This window comes from Vanessa tameamea, chromosome 22 (genome assembly GCF_037043105.1).
Source record: "Vanessa tameamea isolate UH-Manoa-2023 chromosome 22, ilVanTame1 primary haplotype, whole genome shotgun sequence".
In the NCBI taxonomy this organism is placed as follows: domain Eukaryota; kingdom Metazoa; phylum Arthropoda; class Insecta; order Lepidoptera; family Nymphalidae; genus Vanessa; species Vanessa tameamea.
The window spans coordinates 2,527,572-2,545,030 of record NC_087330.1 but is presented as its reverse complement, the minus strand read 5'-3'; the positions used below and the strand labels follow the sequence as shown (position 1 = coordinate 2,545,030).

General features: G+C 31.6%; 1 protein-coding gene and 1 long non-coding RNA gene across 2 annotated transcripts in view; both read left to right on the top strand.

Moving 5' to 3' along the window:
• The window catches only part of LOC113394834 (brain tumor protein), a 465,726-nt gene that overhangs the window by 128,816 nt on the left and 319,451 nt on the right, over positions 1 to 17,459 (top strand). The gene's annotated exons all lie outside the window — the stretch shown is intronic.
• On the top strand, positions 4,434 to 5,079 carry LOC135193938 (uncharacterized). Its single transcript, XR_010309523.1, has 2 exons — positions 4,434 to 4,577; positions 4,919 to 5,079. It is a non-coding gene; the product is annotated as an uncharacterized LOC135193938 (long non-coding RNA).

Here is a 17,459-nt window from a genome sequence, read left to right as displayed (position 1 = left end):
TCGGCACATTAAATTTCAGTGTGTATGTATAATGTATATTTATTAAAAACAATATGAGAAACAGTTAATTAAACATAACATAATCAGCCTGTAAATTTCCCACTGCTGGGCTAAGGCCTCCTCTCCCGTTGAGAAGGTATGGAGCATATTCCACCACGCTGCTCCAATGCGGGTTGGTGGAATACACATGTGGCAGAATTTCGTTGAAATTAGACACATGCAGGTTTCCTCACGATGTTTTCCTTCACCGCCGAGCACGAGATGAATTATAAACACAAATTAAGCACATGAAAATTCAGTGGTGCCTGCCTGGGTTTGAACCCGAAATCATCGGTTAAGATGCACGCGTTCTAACCACTGGGCCATCTCGGCTCTCAATCGTTAATTAAATATAAGTTAAAATTATACCGTTACATGAAAGAAAGATTCATTTATTGGAAAGTTTCAAAGGTAATTTTCTTCGAGCATTAACTCGACAATGCCTTCGTCGAGTCAGTCCATTGTTAGACCTAGGCTTCTGGCTTTTAGGAACGATGACAGGTAGTTTATTTAGCTAAAAAGAATACTATTTCTATCGCAAAATTGACTTTCATATTTTACGTTAATTACGAAAACTTTTTTGTACATAGTCATAGGGATAATAAAATTATTGATTTGAAAAAAATGAATCAAAAACAAGCTGAATCGGCGGCGTCGTCCGCGTAAAAATCAATTTTATTTATTTATTAAATTAAATAGACATTTTATTCTATATTGTACTGTATTAAATTACAATATAGAATAAAATGTCTAGTATAAAAATTTACATTTTACATTACATTAACAACCTGTAAATTTCCCACTACTGGGCTAAGGCCTCATCTCCCTTTGAGGAGAAGATTTTGGAGCATATTCCACCACGCTGCTCCAATGCGGGTTGGTGGAATACACATGTGGCAGAATTTCGTTGAAATTAGACACATGCAGGTTTCCTCACGATGTTTTCCTTCGCCGCTGAGCACGAGATGAATTATAAACACAAATTAAGCACATGATAATTCAGTGGTGCTTGCCTGGGTTTGAACCCGCAATCATCGGTTAAGATGCACGCGTTTTAACCACTTTCTATTATGATATGGAGTTATTTTATTAACAATGAAATTGCATAAACATCGTCCACGTTTAAGCAATTTTGCTGAGTTAATGTTTAGTATATTACTAGAATAATTGTTACCGGCTTAGACAAAAGCTACAAACATGAATAGAACCGGCTTATAAAACTCATCGGAATTATTGTCTATTGCACAAAATAATTAATCAGAAGATGCTTTGAACAATTAGCTATTTTTTTATGGTATCGTTTGGCGGACGAGCAAATGGGCCACCTGATGGTAAGTGGTCACCACCGCCCGTAGACAATGGTGATGCAAGAAATATTAACCATTCCTTACATCGCCAATGCGCCAACAACCTTGGATACTAAGATGTTATGTCCTTTGTGCCTGTAGAACAATGGCTCACTCACCCTTTAAACCGGAACATAACCATACTGAGTACTGCTGTTTAGCGGTAGAATATCTGATGAGTGGGTGGTACCTACCCAGAGGAGCTTGCACAAAGCCCTACCACCAATAGAATAATAGCTAGATTTACTTTCAGGAACCAAAATATTTGACTCATACTTACAAACTAAATTCATACCAAACATTTAATTTCCTCGTTGAAATATATCAAATAAACAACGTTAACTACCAAAGGTTTAAATTACTTTCCGAACCATTTGAAAGTTAATCGCTTCGATTGAGCAGAAGCTGTTAACGTGTTCGGTTATCGTCAAACATTTGCCAAACATTGGTTAGTGAAACTAATGGCATTTGCAGCGTCTAATTTGTAACTTTACTTAAATTCTTAGTCGTTGCTTCGATAAAAGTAATCTCTGATGTGTTTTCGGATGAACGCTTTATTGGAAACTGGAAATAATTTCAATTGGAATAACAGAAACCAGTGTTTTGTGGCGAAACAGGGGATGTGGGAGAGAGAGTCCTTGATGGGAGAAAGGGCCCGAAAGAACTGTGGAAGATGTGTGGATTTTTTTCAATTCTGCTACATGAATCGCTGTTCTGATTCTTATCAGCACTGCCTTTGCACATTTTACACGTAGAATATATTACTATCGTTTAGCAGAATTTTTGAACGCTCTATGCAAAATAAACATGAGACGATCTCATATTATTTTTAAACTATAGTTCAATACGAAATATAAAAGTCTTAAGTTTATATGATATTAGTTGTATTTTAAATCCTTTTAATATATTTCCATTGGAACTCCATCTCATATCATCCGACGTAGTACTTAATTAACTCATATATTCCTAACATTTACCAATCATAGGTAACTTGTTAAGTTAAATCACGGATGTGCAGATAGGATTAGCTTACCGACTAAGTGTGGATTAGGTTTCAGTGTATATTTAAGCTAAAATAACTCAAGTTAAATGATAAATATTTTACTTACTCCTTGTACGAAGTTATGCATCAAGTGTTTATGAATAATCTATGTTTGCCTACTGATTTTAGTAGATAAAAAATTAACATTTCAAAAAACCATTTAGCAATTGCGGCTGAGTATCAACAGATTTTATTAAGATTTATCTTAATTAGGATTATTGTTGAATCGTTTGTGGTTAAGGTATCTTTTCTTGAAGGATACGAATATCCTACCATACAGGAGATGACGATAGGGCTCAACATTATCTCGTACTCATAACCTGACGTGACATAAATAGGACACCACTTGACACCGGACACTGCATGGCTTTCTGAGACACGGGAAATTGAACGCTAACCTAACCTAACTTTGCGATCCTACTGAACATTTGTTGACAAAAAATCTAATTAACTTTGGAATGGTTCAATCTGGGGCTTAATCACTGGACCTTAGAATTTATAAGCTAGAAGCTTTATTAATAACAAATCTAGAATTACTTATTCAAATATTAATCTTAATCTTAAACAAATATTTTTTTCCAAAATCACAATTTTTAAACGTGACAATGTGACTTATCTATTAAAGTTTCGAACAAATACCAAAATTTCTTAAACGAACTTTTAGTACGTCTTCTGCATTTTTGTCAGCATTTGTTAGAAAATTCATCCTTTCTATTTTACTTTGTGGTGGGCCTTCGTGCTAGCCCGACTGAGCCAGCCAAGCAGCAATATTTTGTTTTGATATGTTCCGGTTAAAAGGGTAAGTGAGACAGTGTAACTACAAGGGACATATCATCTCAGTTCCCAAGGTTGATCGTGATTTATAACCTGTTATAAGTTATATTATGGTGCATAAGCTAACCATGACGTAATGTTTTGTATCCTTCAATCTACAATAGATTTTCATGAAAACAAACTTAGCAAATTAAAAACATAAATAAGGCCCTATTTTATTGTTATTTCTAATGTAATTCGAACTTATCACAATCCCAAACGAAATTCGAAAGTGTTCGACGATTAAATTTTACTATATCACAATAGAATTGAACTAATAAATAATATAGTAATTACCCAAAACTAGAATATATGTTACGTACCTTCCAGCCGTGATTGATAGTTGGACATATTCATTTGATACATGTCACCTGATGAAGGCTTTCATTCTAACATAGACAGTAAATCCAAGCAATAAAGTTGAAATTTGTGCGATCTCTCAATTCACCGTGTCTACTATGCAGTGTTTACGCAAAACCAGTTCGTAAAGTAAACGCATAGGAACGATTATTCCATGATAATTATTTTTGTTTATTCTTGATGTCTACGTTGATTCGATACGAAAATCGCGTTTTTATGATGAATGGAAATGGTATTGGAAAGTAACATTAAGATCATCATTCGTTATGAGGTTTATTTTATTAAATAGGGTAGGAGAATATCTATTGGAATTATTGTTTTTGCAATTTAAAATGATATATATTTCTTTAACTATCCAATGACCCAAAGAAGACAGCAAATCAGACGAATGTTTTTAGTAGTAGAAGTAATTCAGTACCCTTAGTACGAGTTTGACAGTTTACTTCAAGTAATTTACTTTCGGTTTTCTTTTCATACAAATCCTACTAGCGCCCCAAGCGTAAACGCAGAGGAACTAAAATCGGTAGTAAGAGTTTTTATAATTAACGTTATCGAGTTTGAAGTCGAAATAACTGGCCGTTTTCGACATTTTGGTAGTACGAGTAACACTTTTGACAGATTTACGCATGTAAATTGATGTTTTCGTTAATTTCTTATCGAGTTTGAACTCACTTGATTTATTTAGGTGAGAGCAAGTGAAACTACATTTTAAAAATTAACTATTAAGCGTGTGAGGCAATATTATGCTTGAAGACTAGCTACAACCGTTATGGTAGCCTTTTATAACAATAAAAAGCAACGAAATTGAATTCTGCGGTGATATTTATCTTCAATTAGTCGTATTTTAAATTAACATAATTTCTTGAGAATTGCCTTAGAAAAAAGTTAATAAGTATTTGTGTTAACATGTGAAGAAGAAATGAATAATAAATATTAATTTATTTTAAATATATTTACAAATATGATACAAACGCAAGGTGAGTCTAAATTTAAAATTTATTTTCAAATGGCATCCTAACACGTTATTTAATTACATTGAAAATAAATGATAATTGTATAAAATAATTTAATTTAACTATCATAATGCCATTAAATTGCTTAAAATAGAGAACAAAATATTAAAATAAAAGATAAAATTGTGATATGTATATTGTTTAAATGAGTATTTTCAAAAACAATAAAAATACTTTTTTTATATTCATTGGTTTATGGCAGTTGAGAATGCTTTGAAGATATGATGGGGATCATGCATAGTATTATTAATTAACTATTATACTTTAATATAATCTTTTTAAAATAAAATAAATATATTTTTCAGGCTATCAGTGTATCTATCCTTTATTTGGAGCAGATACGCTATTAATGATGATTTGGTGCAGACAACATCCAAAAAACAAGTGACCATGCATTGAACTGCAATCTACATTTCTACATAATTTCCTATTTATTTAATTCAAACAATAAATATACTAAAAAATGGATTTGTCTCTATTGAATATATGATTCCTATGATTTTATAAAATGTAATTGAATTTAGAATGATTTAAAACTTTTGCATCATTATATAAGAAACATCTATACATATATATAAATACTCTTCACTATTGTGATTTGTTATGAATACTCTAATAAATAATCAACTTCAAAAACACTCTTATTGCTTAGTAAAATACTGTTGTTGTTATTTATACTTTTTCAATAATTGGGTATATTAAAACAGACAATGAAAACTATTAACTCTTTATTGTTTAATTGAAATAAATATTTTATGTACATATGTAGTACATACAATTATATTTTAGGAAAAATAAAACAAAAGTTATGAAATAATTATTATTTGTTTTAAATATATTAAACTATATTTTTACAAAGGTTCTTGAAGTTATAGATGTAGTGTCACACTGGAAAATGCAGCATGGATGTATTTGTAGTAGTGTCTAGGTTTGTATTTCTTCTTTGGAACTGTAATCACAAACAATATTTTTTTATTAAAACATTCACAAACATAAAATAATCATGATCATAGAATTATTATAATCTAATAATAGAAATATTAGGTCTATATATTTAATGATAATTAGATATGTTTATTATTATAATATACTGAAACGCAAACATAATTTGGGTATTTTCAATATAACATAATCATTTAAACAATTAAGTTTGAACTGGTTAAGATTGATTTATTATGGAATTTTTCACACAGAAAAAGAAGATATTATCTATAAAATTAATCTATGTATGTTTGTTTAAATTAATACACAAGACACATCGCAATTAAACGCGAAGTAAGCCATTTAGTTTAAAATTAAACTTTATAAACAAATTAGAACAACAATTTAAATATGTATAAGTATATCAACGTAAAATTGTAAAGAAATTAAATTTACAATACTTGTAGGTTAGGTTAGTTACAGTTTAACTCAAATTCCTCTATATAAAAACAATATAGGTACACTGTTTATAAGTTTTTAAAACGTTTCTAAACTAAATTTACGGTCCTTACAATTTTTACGGATCGTATTGTATATTAGGCGTAATAATAAATTTATGTTTACATACCTCTTGATTAATTTTATAATAATTTCAAACTCCGATAAATTAATCTTTAATATGTTTCAATGTAATTTCTTCTTTTTTCACCACTACTAAAACACTTACACATTAATACATTCACAGTTTTTATTTCTTTTAATAAAATAAACATTGTAAAATAAGATAATATAACCTTCAAAATTTTAGAGACAATACTTTGCGACAGATGTCAAATATAATAAAAATGGGCGAATATTTTTTTCTCACCTTTTTTAGCGCGTGTAAGTGAGATGGAAATATAAATTGTGGTGTAGTCTATTTCGAGTAGCTCGACGGTTATCATGGTTTTAACGCAAACGAGTAATGTCAAACTCATACTACCGAATACAAATACTTCGTAAACGTTTTCGAGAAGTCGATACGTTATTAACGCATGAAGTATTGAAACTCGTACTAGGGGTACAGATATTATTGATTGCATTATATTTCTCACTTGAGTCCGAGGAGGGCCAGAAGTGTTTAGTTTTATTATTTTAATATTCGTTAAGGAGGAAACAGTAAAGAAACGTGCACATAACAGAAGATGAGATAGCTATATTATTTTAGCTATAATAGTGGAGCAGCGTTGTGGAATAAAATTCCAATTCTCTCGCGCAACAGACAAAAGGCGATTATCTAGAAACAGTCTTAAACCTATAAGTATTGATTAATAATCATTAAGTTTGAGATTTTCATTATGACGTCATAATTGTTCGCTTGTTTTTATCATTTTCTTTGACGATAACGATGAGCCGAGATGACCCAGTGGTTAGAACGCGTGCATCTTAACCGATGATTTCGGGTTCAAACCCAGGCAGGCACCACTGAATTTTCATGTGCTTAATTTGTGCTCATCTCGTGCTCGGCGGTGAAGGAAAACGTCGTGAGAAAACCTGACGATGAATGAATGAATTTGAATATGCTCCAAACCTTCTCCTAAAAGAGAGATGAGGCTTTAGCTCAGCAGTGGGAAATTTACAGGCTGTTAATGTAATGTTTTATCTTTTTCGTTGTGGTTGTTTTTTATGTATTTTTATTATTTTAGGTGAAAAGACAAACTGATGGCATCTGATGGCAAATAGTCGACAGCGCTCATGGTATTGCATAATAAGAAATATTAACCATTCCCTACTCCATTAAATACGCTGCATTGAGGAGTCGTATGTCGATATGTTAATATCTCTTATGACTGCAATAATTGGTTCTCTCGCTACTAAAACTGGCACAGAACAAAATTAAGCATTATTGTTTGGTAGAAGATTTTATGATAAATGGGCGGTATATATACAGAAAAGCTTGTACAAAGCCTCACCACCCTATGCGTGTTATTCTGTTTCATCTTTGTCCGTCAGTAGCAGGAAGAAGCTATTGGTTGGTAGGTTGTCTCCAGAAACAAATATCTTCAAAAACCAAGGGAATCCATCTTATTTTGCTCACTTCATTGTTGTCCATGATTACTAATCTTCAGATGCTACTGTTTTCAAATCGTAGTCAAATATCATCATTTTATAATCTATGGAACTATTTGAATATGAATTTAAATCAAGCTAAGCTTATTCCGTGTATTTTCTTATACAGTGTATTTTCTAGCTCGCATCATAAGTCTAGCACGTCTGCTAGTGACAGACAATTCGTTTTTGCATTGCCATCTGACCTCTAAACTCAACATCGATAAATGCAACTAAGATTACATCACTGCTTGTCAGTATATAATAATTACAGGAAAATATCTGCATCAAATAGACTTTTTTTATGATATAGGTTGGCAGATGGGCAAATGAGCTAGCAGATGGTAAGCGGTCACCACTGCCCAATGACATCAGTGCTGTGGGAAATATTAAACCTACATTACATCACCAATGCGCCACCAAACTTGGGAGCTAAAATTTTATGTACCTGCAGTTACACTGGCTCACTCATCCTTCAAACCGGAACAAAATAATACAAAGTATTGCTGCTTTGTGGTAGGATATAGGATGAGTGTGTGGTAACTACACAGGGGCTTGCACAAAACCCTATCACCAAGTATACACAACAAATATGTTTCTAAAGATATCATAAAATGTTGATCTTTGAAAAATCTTGTAGTCTAAGTTACTGTCTAATCACGAAATGAAAACAAAGTCAGTTTACCATAGTCGGTTAACACTACTCGAACACTACTTAAAAATAATAATAAAAATTAAATGTTATCAAATATTATAAACAACTTGGTCTAGGTCATTCAACTTATCGTTGTCATTAAATAAACACAATCTTTGAATAGATTTCGTGTCATTGACCTAAAGTGATAGTTAGATAGTGCGCGCACAGCTGACAAGATGTTTGGCGATTTTTTCGACGATTTTTGACGAAATTAAAAGTAATGTATTTATTTAAAAATAATATATCGATGTATATTTTTTTTATATTTAAAATGCTCTATGTAATTTGCAAGATACTGCCAAATTATATTTTGAGTCATAAAATATATCATTTTAAGATTATATTGCATTTTTAGTAATAAGTGTAATAATAATAATAATAGAATATTCTTAGGTATTATTTTATTAATACAATTGATTGACATAGGATATTTATAACATGATCAAAATAAGACTTAATAAATCAGGAACTAAACACTAAAATGTAGAATGTGTTTCTCTTAAACCTATTCCTGAGAGAGAATATTTGGCATAGTATACATAAGTAATTCAATATACAATATTTTCATCACACAACATATACAAAGTTCTTCAAATTTATTATTTGCAGTGTAAATTATTTAAATATAGTGTGTATTGCGGAAAATTCTCATGAATATTCCGATATTTCACAGTAGACCAATCGAATTACATAACATTATCGACATCGACAACGTCACTTGCACGTCACTACACTTAATCGGCCGGTTATCGTTCGAGTCTATTCAGTGCGAGCGAACGTTCGGCCCGCCTGACGCGTGCACGCTACACTGCGTTCGATGACAGGATTGCCGCCATCAGCGGTTTCGAAATTCGAATTTTCGTGTTTTACTTTTTTTTCTGACATATTTCGCAGTGATTTGTGACCAGCCACTATTTTTAGTGACAATTTGTCCTGTGTGAGGTGAAGTTTTAATAGGGATCGATCGTATAAAAACTTCTTGGTGTTTTATTACGTAAATAAGAACATAACAGCTGTGTTTAGGATTTTCTTTCTCACATAACAAAGGTAAAGTAACGAATTAACTTGTAATAGATATAATATTATTGTACAATAATTTTTATTTAATAAATACATAATTGTCAAAATCGTAATTTCCGTTCAACGAGTTCGAAAGAGGCCAATAATTCGATCACGACGTTTTGAAATTTTCTATATACATATGCAACGTACTGCATGGGTGGTAATTATGCATGCAAATCTAACTTTACTGCAATCTTTGCGAATTCTTCTGCAGCGCATGCAAATATTTGTACAGCTGAAGTCCTTAGCAATATTTACAAAAAATCCACTTCCTATTTAAAATAATATAAAAAAAACCAATGCAACAGTTTTCACAGAAAAACATGCATTTAAAGAGACAAATTATATGTGGCAAATGTCTTTTTAACTTAAGAACAACCCAAAAAAAAATTTTTTTTTTTTAAATGTAATATGTTAATGAACGACTAGAATCACGGATGACATAATCCTCGATCCTCGATCATATTAATAATATGTAAATCATTTATGTATTTTTAAAATGAGGAATGATTGTAAATTAAGAAAGTAAGAAATAATTCATAAATATGATATAAAATTCGAACCATCACATTGCAAAATTGAATTCAGCGAACTGCAACTTAATAAATGTTAATCTGCACGACTACTACTACACCAGCTCGAACGTAGTATTTCCTAGCAACTTATTAAAACTGATCCATCAATGTTAATAGGTATAAAGGGAAAGGAGTTTATATTAAAGAAAATTCTAGAACTCGATTTGATTATTCTAACTGTTATTGATTCCAAATTTAAACTCACGAACCAATGGGAAGATGAAGGCCACGCTCTGGACGAGACAACAGTCATAACGAAATATAATATAGAGGAGCAATTCATTGAAGTTAATCCATTTCACTCACACGCGCCATAATATGCTATCACTGTCCTTGTTTTCCGAATTTGCAAGCCAATAATGATCCATAAAAATAATATCACAATTGGAAATTGAAACGCAACAGTAGCCAAGGTTCAGATTTAATAAATTATAAGGCAACAACCAGTTCGGAGTTTAATAGCTCATTCCATTACGAGACGGAGGATGCCGTGAATTAATTATAATAGCGATTTAAAGCCCCCCTGACCCCTTGTTTTGAAACGGATAAACCCCTTGGAAATCCTATCTTTGAATTCTACAATTTAAATTTTATCTTATAATTAAAATCTGTTCAGGAACTTTATGCATATATCTCTAGGTACTAGGACCTTATGATTAATTTAATATATTATACAAATCTTAGACAATGTACATTCTAGCTGTGATAAATTTGCGTCATATTTCTGAAATGCAATCAGTCCTCTGTTTAAGACTACTCTGTACTGTACAAACGGTTTTTTGTAGAGGCCTGGATTATTAAATTTGAAGCTTTCAAACGCAAATTCAAGACATAAGATTGCCAATTATTAATTTAACATTAATAAATAAAGCATACTTTAAAATTGTTTGTATTATATTTAGCTGGAGTTCCTTTGTTTAATGTTAGGTTTTTAAAAAAAGCGTTTCTGAAGTAATAATAGTACTGTTCTTAATAGTAAGAAAAATAAATTAGTCAATATTATAAATTTAGATAAAATCTAATGACATGAGTGTTAATTGTGTGAGCGTTTTTGTGTAATCAATACTATGACATGTTTTTTTTTTATTTAATTTCATTGTAGACTGACGACGTCAGTTCGCAAGATTTACATTTGTTTTTTTTTTTTATACAGCCATAGCTCTCTATGTGGCCAGTAACTTTATTCCGCTATCTAAAATTAATTCTTTGTTAAATCATAACAATTTAATAAATTGCAAACAAGAATCCCCTTTAATTTTCTGCACATCTACAGTTCTTCAAAATGAGACTATAACCGATTTTTTATGTGCAGCTATCGTCCCATCACTCGGAAAAAAATCGGCTTACGATGTTAATATATAAGATTGAAATATGGGCACGTAAGATCACGTAAGTGGATCACCGCTGCAAATAGACATTGTCGTAAGGAAATATGTATATAATGTTTGATTAATGATATAATTGGTTGCGACCAAACCAATAAAGCAAAATATTTTTCCGTTGTGAATGTGGACAGAGTATAGAAAGTCTAGAGCTTACTGAAATGTGAGTTTCGAATTTCTGACGGTCGATGCCTTGACTGATTAATTTTATTTAATTTATATTCGAAACATTTGCATTCTAAATTTGAAAAGAGAACGAAATCACAAAAGTAACTAGTGAAACACAGTCGCCTTTTAACGAACTGAAAAAAGGTAAGGTTGAAGGAAAAATGATGAATTTTAATTGCCTAATAAAATTCAACCTTAATCAAATTTCCCCCCCGAGAATTAATGTTTATTTCAGATTCTCTGATTCGTCGAGAATATCTTTTCATTTATTAAACGAATACATTATTTAAATTAGTAAAATGTCCCAAGGGGGTTTGACATTTTGAAAGAGCGCACAACTTCAAAGAGATTCAAAAGCGAATGCAATTCCGGTAGTGCGAAACGACGCATCTTTTTGTGAATACGTTAGAAGTACTTTTTTTTTCACTCTCATTTGCTATTTTGCAGCATTATTATCCTATTTTTAATAAACTTTTGTTTTCTATTATTAGATATATTTAGACGCTTATATCAATTACCTCTTAAATCTATCTTTTGAAAGAATATTACCTATTTATATAAATAGTTAAACGACTCTCTTCTCATCATCATTGCATTACTTGAACCCGTGGATTTCGGTAAATTTTACCATGATGATAAACATAGATATAAATAAATCTCCAACGTTGGAACCAACATGCCAAGACTTAACTCAACGACCATGCGGTATCCGCTGGAATATAACAAAGGGATTTTTGTGAAAACCCCAACTTTCTCTATCCATTCCTTAATAATCAGGTCTCTCAAATCGTTCAAAGAGTTAACGTGAAATGCTGTCAAGCGTTTAATTAAAGATATCCACTGACCGAAACTACTTAGAGTTTCAGGCACTCCACATCAAAAGAAGTGTAATTGGGGCTACTTGGAAGACCATTTTGGCTTCTATGATGCAGCGAGTTGTGAACCTGCTTACAAAAGAATTGTAGATAATGAGGTCTAAGAAAGATCTTAGAAATATAGTTACCTAAGTGTGTGTTCGTTTTCTTAGACTCACACATACACAACTACTTCTTACTCATACACACACAAACTTACATATATACGAACGTTATGTAATGTATTATTAATTGATCTCTGAACTTTGTTTTTGTGCAAAAACATGTGTGCTGTAAAGGTACGTCTTAAATTTTTGGACGAGATTCGGTAAAGGTGAATATATTTGGCCATGTGATAAAATTACTTTCGAAATTCGGGTTCTTGTAAGATATTGCGAGTAGCCAGAAATCCTTAAGGGCACTTAGTAAGCCCAATAGAATGACTGTGCTGCACTAAATTCCGTGACAAAATTAGGTTTCTATTCAAAAGTCTGTCATTTTCTGTTAAACTGTAAGCGTAGACATGTCAACCTTTGGCATAATTTTCTTTGGTTTAAGCAATATAATTCATAGCACTGATTATAATAAAAAATAAACAAATAAAATTAAATATGTTTTCACGTACCACAGAAAAAGACACAGCTTACGATACAAATTTAAATCTAACCAAACACAAAAACAAATTCCTTAACGATTTTATTCATTTAATCATTAAATTAAAATTATGCCATATGCATTGAGCACTGCGTCGAAAAATTAGCTTTTAATTAAAAATCATATCGAAGTTAATAAGTTTTTAAAACTTAACGAGTCTGGAAGCGGTCTGGACTGCAAATTGATGGTTTAATTTAAAAATATTCATCGAAATCTTAATTAAAAGTTTTATCTATTGAAGAAAATCTATATGTTAAGTTTCAACCGTTTCTTGTTGGATCGTGAAATTTTGAAATCTTTAATAATGGAATGTCAATATTTGAAAAAAACGATTTAAAACAACAATAAAGGCACCATCGGAGATGTATGCCATGATTGAATCCCTCGTAGGATGACTAGCTAGCTTCAAACTAGAGAATCGATCTCGAGGCTTTAGCTTTTTATACAAGAAACAGATCAGGCAATTAATAAATATTAGGTTTAGTGTTTTACTTAGTGGAAGGGCTTTGTGCAAGCCCGTCTGGGTAGGTATCACCCACTCATCAGATATTCTACCGCCAAACAGCAGTACTCAGTGTTGTTGTGTTACGGTTTGGAGGGTGAGTGAGCTAGTGCCACTACAGGCACAAGGGACATAACATCTTAGTTTCCAAGGTTGGTGGCGCATTGGCGATGTGAGCGATGTTTAATATTTCTTAACACGGTAATGTATACAGGCATTGGCCTATAAGCCAGTCTACCTATATACTCACATATTTGTACAGTTTTCAATAAAGCATGATAACTCATATATGAAATTTACATTCGTCGTTAGTGAATTGAAGTCACACAAAAGTGAAAACAGTTGTTTAATTATTGAAGCTTTGAGCGCGTCGACTGTAAACTTTCAAGGTCAAATTAGAGTGCCAAGGTTCTATATGTAAAGTTAACGTGAAATCTGACGCAGATATGTTTCGCTTTACAGTTCACGGTACAGTTACTAAACTTTTTTTTTTGGTAATGTATTATTTTGACTCAACTTTCTGTTGATTTTTTAGGCTTTAGTCTCACCTGTCTTTTTGCTCCAGTGACTAGCTCATAGGACTGCAGGTTCCGAGATTTTGAGTTTTAATTTTGGGTTTCAATTCTAGTTTGGGGTTTTGGTCAAATAATTGATAGTGACCACTAAGGTGAGAATATGATGACCATGTTCCAGCGCCTGAATTCTTTCTTAGCGTATTGAATTATAACAGTATTAGCTTAAGAGAACGAATTATCAATCGATGCCCAACACGATCGTGATAAATCAAAAAGTAACGAACTCCTCTTCTTTATTACAACATAACTTCAGTCAAAGTTGCAAATCATTTTTATCATTTTTCACCATCGAGATCTATGCATTTAGAGTTTAATCTTACAAAACAGATTCATTATAGTACAGCATAGTCAAGCAATAATGGTTTTTTTTCGTAATATTTCGATTCAAAATAAGAAAATTGATTTGTTTTTTTTAATATAATTATTAAAAAAATTACTCATACATGATTTTCATTAATCTTTATTTTCCGAGTTTTTTGTTATATATAAACTCTTTATATAGCACAAAAGTCGTGTACATATATAAATAAATTAATAATGAATATGCTAGTCTCGAATAAAAGGTACAGTACAATTACAAAGAACAGTATACTGAGAGTCACTGACAAAGAGCCAATTTAAAATCACGTTGAAATGAAATAATTCAAAGTTTTCAGTTATTGGTATCGTTTGAAACAATCGGGCGAAAACGACGCGCCATCAATTAAATCATTTAAGTTGACATCAAAGGGAATGAGACCGATAAAGCTGACTGCACACTGGTAGTTAGTTATTTTGTAGCACCTGTTACATTTTTACCGTACATGACAGGTCGCTCAAAGTTTTCGTAGTGTTCAAAATTTGGAAATTGAAAAAAAAATATTTAAAATTATAAAAGTAAATTACTAGAACTCATGTAATTTACATACTTTGTCATATTATAATCATGAAATATATAATACATAGTGTATAGGTTAATACTAGTTCTAAGTTAGAAGTAAGTAACACCCTATTAGCCATAAAAATATGCTGCGGAGTGATTCCACTTCTATCGTAAAGTAGACGATGTTTTATTCAATTAAGTCGTAACCAAAATTCAAAAAAGTTCAATTGTATTCAAATTATTTTATACCATATTTGTTGTAACGAATATTGAAATAAAAACTAACCACATTCATAGGAATCTAGTGCCTGCTTCTATATTAATAATATTAAAATAATACTTGTTTAAGGAGCGTCCCATTTATTTCAGAGTTCTAAGGGATCGTTAACGTCCGTAATTGGAGTAGACTTATAAGGAAATTTCGAATTTACGGAAACGTTTACAAAATTAACGAATTCTAAAAGCTAGAGAGAAATGAGTGGGAAATAAATTAAACCGTTCTGTTGCAGTCTTGCATTTGTCGATGCGATTGTATCAAAAAAGGTTTCCTTGCCGAGGTGTTTTAGATAATCGGGCTAGACTTCTTTTATTCTACACTTATTGTATCGTTCTAGCCAAATTCGTTTTTGACTAACTAACCTGGTTTCACATGGGCACAGTAAGAATCTATGTACAACATTTAAAAAAAAAAACGAAACGAAAAATTAAAAATTTTGGTTTTTTCCAATCACGAAAGTGAAATTCTCGGCTGGAATATGCATGTATACATATAAACTATTCTCTTGAATCACACTGTTTATTGATGAAAAGTGCTTTAAAATCGGCTTCGTAATTTTAATTTTTTTTTTATGGCATTGCTTGGCGGACGAGCATATGGGCCACCTGATGGTAAGTGGTCCACCGCCCATAGACAAAGGCGCTGTAAGAAATATTAACCATTTCTTACATCACCTATGCGCCACCAACATTGGGAACTAAGATGTTATGTCCCTTGTGCCTGTGATTACACTGAAAAAACGACGATTTAAACGTAAAGACGGCGGGAAACGACTTTCTTTTAGTATGTAGAGATAATAGCAACATTTTGCTAATAACGTCAAATATTCAAACTCTTGGCTTTCATTATGATGAACACATTATTTCTCTAATTTAATCAAGCATACTAAATATACAATACAAAACGTCTTAAGATGATTATAACGGAATGAAAATCCTTAAAAGAAATGTACTGAGAATTGAATTGGTTTGATTATACAATATAAAGCGATTAAAATAAAGAATATAATTTTTCACGATAGACATAACGTGACACGAAGCGCTACATCGCTGTAAAGGTAAAAATAAAACGGAGGTTAATAAAACCCTCACATTTCGTTGAACAGGGGGTAATGGCACTCGAAAAGCAATCTTGTAGGTCCGAGCACCACTCTTGCCTATGGCTGAGGTACAAAATATAAGTTCAAGCGACAATCGTATGCGGTAGGAAATCCTACATAACTTTATAAAAGATAGTTTATTTCATACGCTTTCAAACCTTACCCACACAACCGTTCATCATGAATTTTGGACACTGGTTAACTAATGCCCGAACCAGTAACACACGCAGACAAAGCCACGGGTAGAAACAAGTATAATATATCATTGCAATTGTACGATACATTTTATCATTTATAAAATTATTATTTATTTATTTTATCTTTCTCTCATTGGTCGGTTTTTCGACAATTTATCGTAAATTAAATCGAATTTCATTGATATTCCCAGATATGTCAAAAACTCTTTTGATCATTGACATCTAGAGATTTTCAAAAAATTGTTTTAAATTTATCTATTTCTGTTAATACATCATCATGTATCTATACACTCCAAAAGGGGCCCCCTTTCACTTTAAATTAATTAATCAATATTTAATAAAACCAACTTAACAAATATAATCTAATTTGTATTTTCTTCTGTCTCACGCACACTACAACATCTTGTAAACACGTCACAAGTGTCACTCACTCATAGTAATGCACACAGATAATATTTTAACACGTAAGGGATTATGACTTTTTAAATATTTTCCTTTTGTTTTTTTTTTTTTTTTAAATATAAATTATTACGCTTACGCCGATGAATTGTGACAGTCGTTTTCGGGTTTGCGTACTTATTCCAATCGCTTTTTGGTTTCGGAGTGCGGATGTCATACGTTACGAATTTTTCCCTTAATTCCTTTTTCCTTTTACACCAAATTAATGTTTGTTGTGCACTTGCCAATTCCACGAGTCGAATTTATTGTCTGATAAATTTTAAATTTTTTACTTGTTTTGTTTGAAACGAGCATTGTAGCCGTCTCTTTGTCAAGTTACTGATTTTTATTTTCATATAAAATTGCATGCAATCGATCCTTTTCACGGAATATTTAAATGATTTCAATTAATATATTGTATTGTCGCCTCTATTTATTTTATAGTACAAATTGAAGAAAATTGACAAAATAACTTTTTTATGAATTCGTAAAATT